Source organism: Camellia sinensis, chromosome 5 (assembly GCF_055761805.1).
Source record: "Camellia sinensis isolate YWXY chromosome 5, ASM5576180v1, whole genome shotgun sequence".
Taxonomy (NCBI): Eukaryota; Viridiplantae; Streptophyta; class Magnoliopsida; order Ericales; family Theaceae; genus Camellia; species Camellia sinensis.
In genome coordinates this window covers 147,745,999-147,759,837 of record NC_138965.1, presented here as the reverse complement: position 1 = coordinate 147,759,837, position 13,839 = coordinate 147,745,999, and the positions used below count along the sequence as shown (strand labels likewise).

Genomic DNA, 13,839 nt, shown 5'->3' with positions numbered 1-13,839 from the left:
AATCTCGTTATGCTCAATGGATTACGGCAAAGGACGAAGGCTAAAAGTACAGAGGTAACATAAGTTCTATTCTTTTTACTTTCTTGGATTTTACTTGCTTCACTCAAATATAGAACAAATTTGAGATAATTTAAAATTTGTTTCAATAGGCTGCTGTTCCTCTTAGCAAATTATGGAAATTGGATTTATCTAGCTTTTTTATATTGTTGTCAATGTTTAAACTGCAATTTTATTTATTTAGTTTATATTATTATTATTTTTAGTTTGGCTGTTCTTTGGTCAGGAAAAAGAGCTACTTGCGAAGAGCACAGGTTGGACATCCAAGCAAAGCCATTGGGATAGCACAAATGTTTTTGCCACGGGATTTAAGTAACTCCTTGTGAATAACTTAAGCACATGGCATGGTTTTTATTTTTCCAATAAATGGCCACAGCTGTGGGACTTTCACATTGATTTGATCCCATATGTTTCAACACTTATTTCCCTTATTGAAACTTTGATTCAAGAAATTTTGTGTGTGTGTGTGTGTGTGTGTGCAGCAGGACTACAGAAAGCACTATTTGTACCTTATGCGTACACAAAAGAAAAAAGAAAAAAAGAAGGTATTCTAAACTCAATTCCCAAATTTGCTCATTAAGTAACAGTGTTTACCAGTTCATTTGGTAGTACTAGCAGCTTATATGGCCATGCATGATTGGGACAATTACTTGCTGTTTTTTTTCCCTCTCATTTATGTTTGGTTAAAACAGGTAAGTTAATTATTTTAACATTGATTTGATCACACAAAGCTTAAAACTTATTTCCTTGTTGACACATTCGCTAAGGAATTGTTTTTATGAGCAGCAAAAAAACCTGAGACCACCAATTTGTAGCGTACATAATAAATTGGTTTTCATACTTCCAATTCCCTAATTTTTTCCCTTTACATGATGTTTCTGTTTGACCTTTTATTTGGGAAAAAAGCATTTGAGAGTCAACACTTTGCAGCGGCAGATGTTCGTGTGTGATTTTTTCATTTTGGAATGGCATGAAGTTTTGTAGGCCATAAACGGAACCAAATTGCACATGAAGATTATTTAATGACTAGCATATGAAGCAAGTCAACTACTAACTTGTAAGTTGATCATTTCGTCTGTCTTTATTACAGATATGGCCCAACTGATTTTAGATACATCATACAAGTGATATATTATTTAATTGCGATGCTGCCAATTAATTGCCATCAGACTTCCAAAGCATCTATTGCTGTTGTGTTCCGGAATTCTGCTGGTAATATTATTGATGGCAATGCCAGGACAATACCAGCGTGTTCCGATTCTCAAGTGGAGGCACATACTGTCTGCATGGCCTGTCTAATGGTTCATGTACATCATGCTATGCCTGTGGAGATTGAGAGCGATAATCGTCAAATTATTCAGCTGAGTGTAGCAGAAACAGTCCCTCCGTGCGAGTTGAGTGCACTCATTTTGGACATTCGTTGGTTTGCTTCTCAACATCAGATGGCCTTCTCCTGAACTGGTCGTATGAACAACAAGGTGGCACACTGGGTCGCGAAGGCCTAGGCATCTAACTCACTCCCTGTTTCGTGGGTTGGTGTACCTCCTATTCCTCTAAGGGAATTATTATCATCTGATGTAACTTCTTCTGCAGTTTGAATGAAGATGCTAGTGTTCAAAAAAAAGAAAAAGAAAAAGATATAGCAATTAACAAGCTCATCTAGTATGTATTTCCAGATATTGATTCACAATTACGGTAATATTTTTTTTGAACTTCCATCTTTTTTTGCACAGTATTGTATCCTTTTTATCGAAATTGTCTTATGAAATTTTGTGTAGAAGTTTCTTTCATTCAAAAAGGACTGTACATTTTCAGTTCAAAAAGGTACCCCAACAGATCAAATCTATTCATGGGGTTAGGTAAGGGGATTTTGTAAGTACAATTTCTTTTTATAATTAAGGTTGGTTGGCGTTTTGCTTGATTGATGTGAATTTATGATGGGATTGCCTTGGGCCATTATGCAGTGTTACTTCTGCCAATGCGTGGTTCTAGGCTGTAGCAAGAAACTTCTATGGAGGCCCCGTTCCCAACCTTAAACTCTTTTATAGGGCCCTCGATCCCCCATCCCTAGTCATGCTACCAGCTCTTCAGGATTTCTAAAGACTGTGTGACTCATGGACGAGAGAGAGAGAGATTGTTTTATGAAATTTAACTTGAATAAATCTACCAAAGAACATGACTCATAATCTATAAAAATTTTGAAAGAGCATTGCTAAATCTCATAGAAATTCTACGATTCATCGAAGTGATATTGTGCGGGCTCTATTCATAGTCTTTTTTGTTTATATTTTCTTTAAATTCAAGCAAGTCACTTGAAAGGTAGCCCAGTGGACGAGGCTCACCGCTAGAAGTTTGAGAATGGTTAGATCTACGCAACCTTATCTCCTCTTATGAAGAGACTGTTTTCGTATTTTGAACTCATGGTGCCCAAGTCACAATAGAACAACCTTACCACAAACCATAGCAAACACTTTTTCCAGCTCTAGCCTTGTAGGTAAAACAACATGGATGGAGATGTATGAGGAAGAGAAGCAAATTAAGTAGGCAAAAAATACTAACATTAGTTTATTGTATTTGCCTTTTCTTTTATTGGTCACTCCATGGGATTTTATACACATCATTTATAAGACAAGACAACTATGGTTGCCTCTGCTAGCAAAGCTTATTTTACTAAAATACCATGACATAAAATACCCAACAACATCACTAATTTAGACCATAAGATACTCTTAACTTAAATAAAATACTAATTGTAATAAAGCTGTGAACACCAATCTCGTTATTTTGTTGCAGAGTACCGCCTAGAAGACAGATTGAAATTGCCGTACCTACTCGCAGGGTTAGGCGTGTAAGTTTCTCTTCTCACAACCGTTGAGACTGATGCAGTACCCGACCATGGCTGTGCTACTGCAGTAGCAACACTGACCGGAGAAGTCTTGGCCGTTTCTTGGAGGATCTCCATTGCTTTACCAATATCATTTGTTGGTCCAGAAACTCGGGTGTCACCACTATGCTTAAATTGCTTATTCATCTCTCTTGCCCCCTCGTCAAATTTCCGGCCAAACATCTGTCCTTCTCCCCCATCTTGGTTGATCATAGCGGGTTCTGTAAGGCTATCATTTCTGCGATAATTATCACGCTCACCATAGCCCGTACTGTTGCCTGAATAAGGCTGGTTGCGCCAATTTGTGGTGCCCAAGAAGCCCGGACTCGTTGCTCCTCGGTTGGGTTCGACTTGAACGTTTGAAATGAATTCCTCAACCCTTTGTGGGCGATTGCGAATCGGACTCGGAGACCTACGCCATTTGTCGTCGGTGTATCCATAATCCTTCACCGGCTCCATAGGTGGACGACCATACTCGACGATTTTGTCTGTACTTGTTGTGATGTAACTTTCCGAGCTGGGGTTCGGAGAGTAGGAAACGATTGGCCTTTTCCTTCCTTCAGCTTCGAAAATGGTTGGGCGGCTCGCACGATCAAAATAACCACTTTCACCGTAGGTTTTTTTGTTCCTATTATCAGTGTAGCCAGTGTAGCCTCTGTTCATATAACCATACCTTGCCATTGCTCAATGTAAGCTCTCTTGGGGACACTTTCTTTTTTTTGTTTGTTAAAAGAATTTCTTTGAGACCTCACTTCCTTCTTAATTCCTAAAGAGGTAACTACTTCAACTTATATAGAAAATCTCTATGTTCTCTTTTGCTTCAACAGATCAGTTGTAATGCTAGAGGATCTGATACTTTTCTTTTTCTTTTTCTTTTTCTTGAATGCACAATAAGATTCTGTTGGGGTCTACCATTGAAGTGTAATTGCTTAAGAGAATCAAATTCTGCTCATTCATGATGTGTCTTCCATTAGCTGTCCATAAGACTGTGCTTGGATCATAAATTTAGGTATGAATCTACGGAGAGAAAAGAAAATCGTAGGGAAATGTGAATTACAATTAGATTATATTTCATTCGTGTTTCCCTCATCATTTCCTTTCCTTTCACATATCCTTATATAAATCTCAAAACACAGCTTAAGTATTCAACTTCTGGAAAAATTATTAAGTGTTCTGGACCACGGCGTCAGTTTTGACCACATAAAAAATAGTGGGACCTACAATTAAAGTGTAATTGCTTAAAAGAATCAAATTCTGCTCATCCATGATGTGTCTTCCATTAGCTGTCCATAAGGCTATTTTGGATCATGAATTTAGGTATGAATCTATGGGAGAAAAGAAAATCGAAGGGAAATGTGAAAGAGCATTGATATATATCAAAGATAGTAAAGAGAGAGATTATTGTGAGAGGTGCTAATCGTTTTCATCGCTTCCTGGATGGTGAATTTCTTGTGGTGATTACTGGTGATGAGGGACTTCTCGAAAAGATGTGGCTAGTATTAGTATTGAGTTGTAGTTGGACCCCATGGTTCTCATCTCGTTATGCTCCCTGGATTATGGCAAAGGACCAAAGACTCAAAGTACGGAGGTAACACAAGTTTTATTCTTTTTACTTTCTTGGATTTTACTTGCTTCACTCAAATATAGAACAAATTTATGATGATTTAAAATTTGTTTTAATAGGCTGCTGTTCCTCTTAGCAAATTATGGAAATTGAATTTATCTAGTTTTTTATGTTGTTGTCAACTTTTAAACTGCTATTTTTATTTATTTTTTAGTTTGGCAGTTCTTTGGGTCGGGAAAAAGAGCTACTTGCAAAGAGCATAGGTTGGACATCCAAGAGGAGCCATTGCGATAGCACATTTTTTTCTTCCCATGTGATGTAAGTAACTCCATGTGAAGAACTTAAGCACATGGAATGGTTTATTTTTCCAATAAGTGGCCACAAGACTGGGACTTTCACATTGATTTGATCCCATATGTTTCAACACTTATTTCCCTTCTGGAAACTTTGATTCAAGGATTTTTTTTTTTTTTTTTTTGTTTTGCGCAGCAGGAACTACAGAAAGCACTATTTGTTCCTTGCGTGCACATGAAAAAAAAAAGAAGCAAAAACACGTATTCTAAATCCAATTCTCAATTTGCTCATTAAGTAGCGTTTAACAGTTCATTTGGTAGTACTAGTAGCCTTATATGGCCATGATTGGGTAGATTTGATCACACAAAGCTCAAAACTTATTTCCTTCTTGACACATCCACCAAGGAATTGATTTTATGAGCAGTAAAAAAACCCAAGACCACCAAGTTGTAACTTACATAATAAATTGGTTTTCGTACTTCCAATTCCCTAATTTTTCCATGGTTCTGTTTGACCTTTTGTTTGGGTAAAAGATGTTGCGGATCGGGGGCACACCAGGGAACTCAAACAAGCAGTAACACACAAGATTTAACGTGGTTCGGCAAGTCGCCTACGTCCACGGGCAGCGGATTCACTATATTGAACAAAATGGTAAGAATTACAACACTCTCTGTAATTCTCTCTCTCTCTTTGCTCTCTGTTATCTCAGCTGTACTTCAACTCTCCTTAGCTTCTCTATATATAGAGATTACAAATGCAAGAAAATGAGCTGGCTGCCAGCCCATTGTTGTGCTTTCGGTGGCTTTCCAGATTGAAGCTTCACATGGCTTCTCTCATGGCCTCATGGCCAACTCACATGGCCTCATGGCTTCCCCACCAAGTAGCTGGCTGCCACTTTCCATCACATGGCCAGAATCTGTAGCCAATATTCAACAAATCTCCACCTTGGCGAGGATTCTCTTATCCAACATAGTGATCGATCAACACTGCCATGCACCCGAAGGTGCTCAGTTCTGAGAGATGTTGACCAAGTCCAAACAATGTTGGAACTTGATCCCAGAAACTACCTTTGTGAGCATATTGGCCGGATTATCTGCAGTACCAATCTTTTGAAGCAGAATATCCCCTTCATTCACAATTTCTCGGATGAAAATGGAAACGGACATCAATGTGCTTGGTGCGGGCATGATGAACCTGGTTCTTTGCCAAACAAATGGCACTCTGACTGTCACAAAACACCTCAACGTGCTTCTGAACAATTCCCAAGTCTTCAATCAACCCATGTAGCCAAATAGCTTCCTTAAAGGCTTCCGTCACTGCCATGTACTCTGCCTCTGTAGTAGACAAAGCCACCGTTGACTGAAGCGTTGACCTCCAACTTACCGGCCCTTTAGCAAGCGTAAATAAATACCCTGTTGTTGACCGGCGTTTGTCTAAGTCACCAGCATAATCTGAGTCCACATATCCTTCCAAATTCTGCCCGAGTCGGTTATCTCTCTCGAACTTCAATCCCAGATTGACCGTGCCATGTATGTACCTTAGGATCCATTTCACTGCCTGCCAGTGATCTTTTCCTGGATCATGCATATACCTGCTTACCATACTCACAGCATGCGAGATGTCAGGCCGTGTACAAACCATAGCATACATTAATGCACCAACTACATTTGCATATGGAACCTGTGCCATATGCTTCTGTTCTTCTTCTGTGCGTGGAGACAACGAAGCACTAAGCTTGAAATGAGGGGCCAATGGTGTACTTACAGCTTTGGTTTTCCCATTGATGCCAAATCTGTCTAACACCTTTTTCAGATACTGGGTTTGTGTCAGACAAACCGTGCCCTTCTTCCTGTCTCTCTTGATCTCCATGCCAAGAACTTTCTTTGCTTCTTCCAAATCCTTCATTTCAAACTCCCTTGCTAACTGTGCCTTGAGTTTGTCAATCTCCACCTTGCTCGTAGATGCAATCAGCATATCATCTACATATAAGAGCAAATAGATGAAGGAACCGTCGGGAAGCTTACGGAAATATACACAATGATCAAATTGACTTCTTGTGTATTCTGTCTCCATCATGAACCGATCAAATCGCTTGTACCACTGTCTCGGGGATTGCTTCAATCCGTACAACGATTTGTTCAGCTTACAGGCCCAATTCTCTTTTCCAGCAATTTTGAAACCATCTGGCTGGGACATGTATATCTCTTCTTCAAGATCTCCATGTAAGAAGGCAGTTTTGACGTCGAGTTGGGCGAGCTCGAGATCAAACTGTGCAACCAAAGCTAACAAGATGCGAATAGACGTGTGCTTCACAACAGGTGAGAATACCTCATTGTAGTCTATTCCTTCCTTCTGAGCATAGCCTATAGCTACCAATCTAGCTTTGAATCTGATGTTGTCTCTGCCTGGAATGCCTTCCTTCTTGGTGTAAACCCACTTACACCCAATTGCTTTCTTGCCTTTTGGAAGTTGCACCAACTCCCAAGTCTGGTTCTTGTGAAGTGACCCGATCTCTTCATCCATAGCCTCCTTCCATTTGACACTTTCTGCATTATGCACGGCTTCTTTGAAAGTGCACGGAACATTGTCTTCAATGATTGGAAGTGCATAGGCTACCATATCGGTCATCCAACTGGGTTGCTTAGTAACCCTTTTTCCTTTCATGATTGCAATGGGTTCTGATTGTTGCGGAGCCTCTGGATCTTCATTTTCATCTGAACTCTCTTCAGAGCTATCCTCTGAGACTTCTTCAGGATGGTTAATTGGCTGACTAGTCTTTGCTGGAGTCTCAAACTCCACCTGCACTGACTTCTTCAATGCTTCCTCATTCTGTTAAGGATCTGGTTGCTTCAGCATTGCAGACTCATCAAAGGTAACGTCTCTTCTGATGAGAACTTTCTTTGATTCAGGGTACCACAGTCTGTATCCCTTGACACCGTCTCCGAAGCCCAAGAAGATGGCTTTCTTGGCTCTTGGATCCAACTTAGATTCTGTAACATGAAAATATGCTGGACATCCAAAGATACGTCCATGGGAGTCTTCCCATCTAATGCTGCAGTAGGTAGTCTGTTGACAAGATGACGAGCATAGTTCAATGCCTCGCCCCAAAATGCCTTGCTCAATCCAGACTGTGACAGCATACACCGGACTTTCTCCACAAAAGTGCGGTTCATGCGTTCTGCAACTCCATTCTGCTGCGGTGTTCTAGGAACTGTGAAATGTCTCACTATCCCTGCATTCTGGCAAACCTCAAAGAAGGGATCTGATGTATATTCTCCACCATTGTCAGATCTGAGCTTCTTGATCCGTCTGCCTGTCTGGGTCTCAATCATCTTCTTCCATGTAAGAAAGATGTCTAAGACTTCATCTTTGTGTTTCATTGTATAAATCCAAACTCTTCTAGAGAAATCATCAATGAACGACACAAAGTAGTGTTTACCTCCCAACGAAGCAATCTTGGAAGGACCCCATACGTCGGTGTGGACGTAGGCTAGAATCCCTTTGGTACGGTGAATTGCAGTACCAAACTTGATTCTTGTTTGCTTGCTCAATACACAATGCTCGCAGAACTCAAGCTTCCCCGTCTTGGCGCCTTTCAACAGGCCTTGCTTTACCAACCCTTGTAAAGCCTTCTCACCGACATGCCCTAGGCGCATGTGCCAAAGTTTGGAAGTGTCTGATGCATCATCTTCTGAGCTGGAACTGGTGGAGACAGCCACTCTCCCTGTGACTGTAGAGCCATCTAGGAAATATAAATTTCCCTGTCGAGTACCCTTCATTGCAACCAATGCTCCTCGAACAACTTTAAGGACTCCACCTTCCATGGTTACTCTGTAACCTTTGGAGTCTAAAACTCCCACTGAGATGAGATTCTTGGTTAGATCTGGTACATACCATACATCTTCAAGAATTCAGATTGTTCCATCATGGATCTTCAGTTTAATTGTTCCAATCCCCTTTGTCTGGCAAGCTTGGTCGTTGCCCATCAGCACAACTCCTCCATCGAACTCTCGTAAGCTCGAGAACCACTGCTTGTTAGGACACATATGGAATGAACATCCAGAATCTATTATCCATTCATCAGACTGGCCATATGATGAAACTGTGAAGGCTCCTCCTTCATCACTATCTTCATCTCGTGCAATATTCACCTTCTCTTCTGTCTTGTCTTTATTTGGACAATCTTTTGCCCAACGCCCCTTCTGGCGACAAGCTGCACACTCGTCTTTTGCAAGACGTCTTTTGTCTGAAGGTTTCCCCCTGGATTTTGAGCGAGACTTTCCTCGCCCTGTATTTCTTCTGTTATTTGTTCTGCCTCTGACTGTTAATGCCTCGGACGTTAAGTCCCTGTTTGCAGACTTATCTTTCCTTCTGAACTCATTGTTCACCATGGCGTTTGCAACATCAATATACTTGATCTTCTCTTTACCGTACAGTAAAGTAGTAGTGAGATGATCATACGAGTCAGGTAAGGAATTTAACAATAACAGTGCTTTGTCTTCATCACCAACTTGATCATCCAAATTCTTCAAATCCGTAATAATTTTGTTGAAGTTATTTAGGTGTTCGTTCATCGAAATACCTTTAATGTAGTCGAAACGAAACAACCTCTTCCTCAAGTAGAGCCAGTTCTCAATGCTCTTTGTCATGAACTTATCTTCCAGCGCCTTCCAAAGCTTCTTTGCAATATCATATTCTGTAAAGGCATACTTCTCCTCTTTTGCAAGGCAAAGTCGGATGGAACTGCAGGCCAGGAGATTCACCCTCTCCCATTCTATCTCGTCCAGGTCATTTGGTTTGTCTCCTAGAGTGAAGTGCAGGTTCATTTGGACAAGCATATCCTTAACTTCGCATCTCTACATGCCGAAGTTGCTGCTTCCATCGAACTTCTCTACCTCGAACTTGGCATGGGACACCGGGGTCCAATGCCTAGAAGTGCTTGTACTGGCTGAATTACTTACGGACTCGGTTGATCTAGATTCTGCCATTTTTTAGAAACTTCAATTCAAAAAACTGACCGTACAGATGTGTCCGGAATACTCCAAATAGTTGGGAAGCACTATTGGATCGTCAAAAACGGACTCCGAATGGCTCCGATCTGGCAAAAAACACTTTGGATGGGTCAGATCTGCAGAATCTGGTGCGCTGAGATGCACCAGATAATTTCTCCGGTCAACGGCGCAGGCGGCGCGGTCAACGGCGGCTTGACGGCTGGTCAACGCGACTTGGTCAGCGGCTCAGGCTGACTGCGCTGACACGTGGCTGACACGTGGCTGACACGTGGCCTGTCAGTCGGACATGGGGCGCTGACGTAGCGGGATGACGTGGCGCCGACGCGGTGCTGGCGTGGCGCTGACGTGGTGCCACGTGGCTCGTCTTCTTCCTGGAGATGCGCGTGTGGCGCGTACTGCGATTGTGGCTGACACGCTTTTTTCAGAGAGCGCGTGAGGGCGCGTTTGGAGGCTTCTGGGCTCTGTTTTTGCTGTTCTGGACTCCTCTCGGGGAGTTCTTCCTCCTGGTATGGTCAAAAGTGGATTTTGAGCACTTCGAAATCTGGGTACTTTCGGGAAAAATTCGATTTTTCGCAACCCGAGCTCTGATACCAATTGTTGCGGATCGGGGGCACACCAGGAAACTCAAAAAGCAATAACACACAAGATTTAACGTGGTTCGGCAAGTCGCCTACGTCCACGGGCAGCGGATTCACTATATTGAACAAAATGGTAAGAATTACAACACTCTCTGTAATTCTCTCTCTCTTTGCTCTCTGTTATCTCAGCTGTACTTCAACTCTCCTTAGCTTCTCTATATATAGAGATTACAAATGCAAGAAAATGAGCTGGCTGCCAGCCCATTGTTGTGCTTTTGGTGGCTTTCCAGATTGAAGCTTCACATGGCTTCTCTCATGGCCTCATGGCCAACTCACATGGCCTCATGGCTTCCCCACCAAGTAGCTGGCTGCCACTTTCCATCACATGGCCAGAATCTGTAGCCAATATTCAACAAAAGAGTATTTGAGAGTCAGCACTTTGCAGCAGCAGATTTTCGTGTGTGATTTTTTCACTTTGGAATGGCATGAAGTTTTGAAGGCCATAAATGAAACCAAATTTAACATGAAGATTATTAAAAGACAAGCATATGAAGCAAGTCAACTACTAACTTTTAAGTTATTCATTTCGTCTCTGTTTTAGAGATATGGCCAACTGATTTTAGATACATCATATAAGTGATATATTAATTTGTGCAGTGTCAGTATAGTAATTAACAAGCTCTGAGATCTTAGTATGTATTTCCAGAAATATTGATTCACAATTATGGTTAGATTTTTGTCAAACTATCATCTTTTTTTTGCACAATCTTGTGTCCTATTTATCCAAATTGTCTTATGAAATCTTGCGTAAAAGTTTCTTTCAGTTCAAAAAAGAACCTAACAAATCAAATATATTCACGGGGTTAGGAAAGCGGATCTTTATGCGTATAATTTCTTTTTCTAATCATGGTTTGTTTGGCGTATTGCTCAATTGATGTGAATTTATGATAGACTCACCTTATATCTCTAAAAGAAGGCCATCACAATTTACAGTGTTACTTCTGCCTATGCAAGGTTCTAGGCTTAGAAGCAAGAAATTCCTATGGGAGCCTCGCTCCCGCCCCCACCCTTGCTCCCAACCTTAAACTCTTCTATAGGGTCCTCACTCACTCGTCCCGCTCCCGCTACCATTCCTTCAGGATTTCTAAATATGGGTGACTCATGGAGAGAGAGAGAGAGAGAGAGAGAGAGAGGATAAAAAATTTGAAAGAATATGGATGAATCTACCAAAGAACATGGTTTAGTACCTATAAAAAATTTGAAAGAGCATTGATATATCTCATAGAAATTCTACAATTCACCAAAGTGATTGTGGTAGCTCTATCCATAGCCCTTTTTCTTTTTTTTTTATTCTTTTTTTTCTTTCTTTATATTTTCTTTTAAATTCAAGTAAGTCACTTGAAGGGCAGCCCAATGGACGAGGCTCTGCCATTACAAGTCTGAGAAAGGGTCAGATGTACGCAACCTTACCCCCTCCCCCAGAGAAGGCTGTTTCTGTATTTCAAACCCATGATGTCCAAGTTATGCAATGTTAACCCCCCTCCCAGCATACAGAGAAAGTTGTTTCTGTATTTCAAACCCATGATGTCCAAGTTACAATAGAGCAACCTTACTACTGTTGGTCATAAAACCCTAACACAAGCTCAACTGCAAACCATTGCAAACACTTTTTTCTAGCTCCAGCATTGAAAGTAAAACAACATGAATGGAGATGTATGATGAAGAGAATCAAAGCAAGTAGGCAAAAAATACTACATTAGTTTATTGTATTTGCCTTTTCTTTATTGGTTACACACAAGGATTTTGCACACATCCTTTGTAAGACAACTGTGGTTGCCTATGCTATCAAAGCTTATTTTACTAAAATACCAGGGCATAAAAACCCAACAACATTACTAATTTATACCATAACATAGTTCAACTTAAATAAAATATGCTAATTGTAATAAAGCTGTGGACACCAATGTCGTTATTTTCTTGCAGCCTCTTTCTACTGCCAATGGTTCCCGTGTAAGTCTCTCTTGTCTAGCATGGCCTAGATGACAGATTGAAATTGCCGGGCATAGTTGTCAGACTGAAATTGCCCGGCATAGTTGACAGACTGAAATTGCCCGGCATAGTTGTCAGACTGAAATACCTACTCTCAGGGTTAGTTGTGTAAGTATCCCTTTTCGGAACTGTCGAGACTAGTGCAGTAGCAACACTAACCGGAGAAGTCTTGGCCTCTTCTTCGAGGATCTCCACTCCTTGACCAATATCATTTGTTGGTCCATGACTAGGGTGCTTACTCATATTTCCGGCCAAACATCTATCTTTCCCCCCATCTTGGTTGATCATAGCGGGTTCTGTAAAGCTATCATACTCACCATAGCCAGTACCGTTGCCTGAATAAGGCTGGTTGTGCCAATTTTGTGGCCCAAGAAGCCCGGCCTCGTTGCTCCTCCAAAGGTGGACGACCATACTCCATGATTCTTTCTGTACTTGTTCTGATGTAACTTTCCGAGCCGGGGTTGGAAGAGTAGGAATTGGTTGGCCATTTCCTTCCTTCAGCTTTGAAATGGTCAGGCGGCTCGCAGGATCAAAATAACCAGTTTCACCGTAGGCTTTTTTGTTCCAATCATCAGTGTAGCCTCTGTTCATGTAACCATACCCTGCCATTGCTCAATGTAAGCTCTCTTGGGGACTTATTTTTTATGTTAAAAGAACTACTTTAAGACCTCACCTACTTCTCAGTTTCTAAAGAGGTAACAAATTCTACTCGTATAGAAAATCTATGTTCTCTTTTGCTTCAACAAGTTGGTTATAATGCTAGAGGATCTGATACTCTCTTTTTTAAATATTTATTTATGGTTTTTTTGGGGGAATGCACAATGAGATTCTGTTGGGGTCTACCATTGAAGTAAATGCTAAAAAGAATCAAATTCTGCTCATTCATGGATGTGACTTCTATTAGTTGTCCGTATGTATTCAGAACAATTATTCGAACCACCATGCCAATTTTAGCCACAGGTTAGCCAAGCCATATAAGAAAAAGTAAGATCCAATGCCTCAACTTTTTACCTTCAGTTGAATTCAAGTTAAATATTCTTACGTCTCTTCTCACCTTTTTGACAAAAGTGGGCATTTAAGTTTTTTCTTTAAAAATTTTAAAATGACTGATCGTGAATATTTTGAAATTAAATTGATATGATGTTATTGATGTTAAAATTAATGTCATATCTACATTAGATACATTAGATATATTGCATGCATTGGATACATTGAGTTCATACATTCTTTGTATTCATGTATTTTTATATTCATGTATTTTATATTTATTAAGTACATTGTCTAGATTATATTTATGTACCTAATTAATTACAAGGTTGTTTAGGTTCATGGATCTTATTCATTGAACTTATGTATAACCTTCTCTATATAAAAGGATGTAAGCCTATGGGCAAGATATAT

The 13,839-nt window shown here is 40.5% G+C and overlaps 1 protein-coding gene across 3 annotated transcripts in view; it reads left to right on the top strand.

Annotated features, from left to right (window-relative positions):
- Positions 1-13,839, top strand: part of LOC114314059 (pentatricopeptide repeat-containing protein At3g12770) — a 255,593-nt gene that overhangs the window by 87,313 nt on the left and 154,441 nt on the right. Inside the window, exon 5 of one of the 3 annotated variants that reach the window (XM_082870008.1) lies at positions 312-327. The exons of the other annotated variants lie outside the window; for them this stretch is intronic. The gene's annotated coding sequence lies outside the window, so the exon portion shown is untranslated. Of the gene's footprint in view, positions 1-311; positions 328-13,839 lie in introns of those variants that run through there. 3 annotated transcript variants of the gene reach the window in all.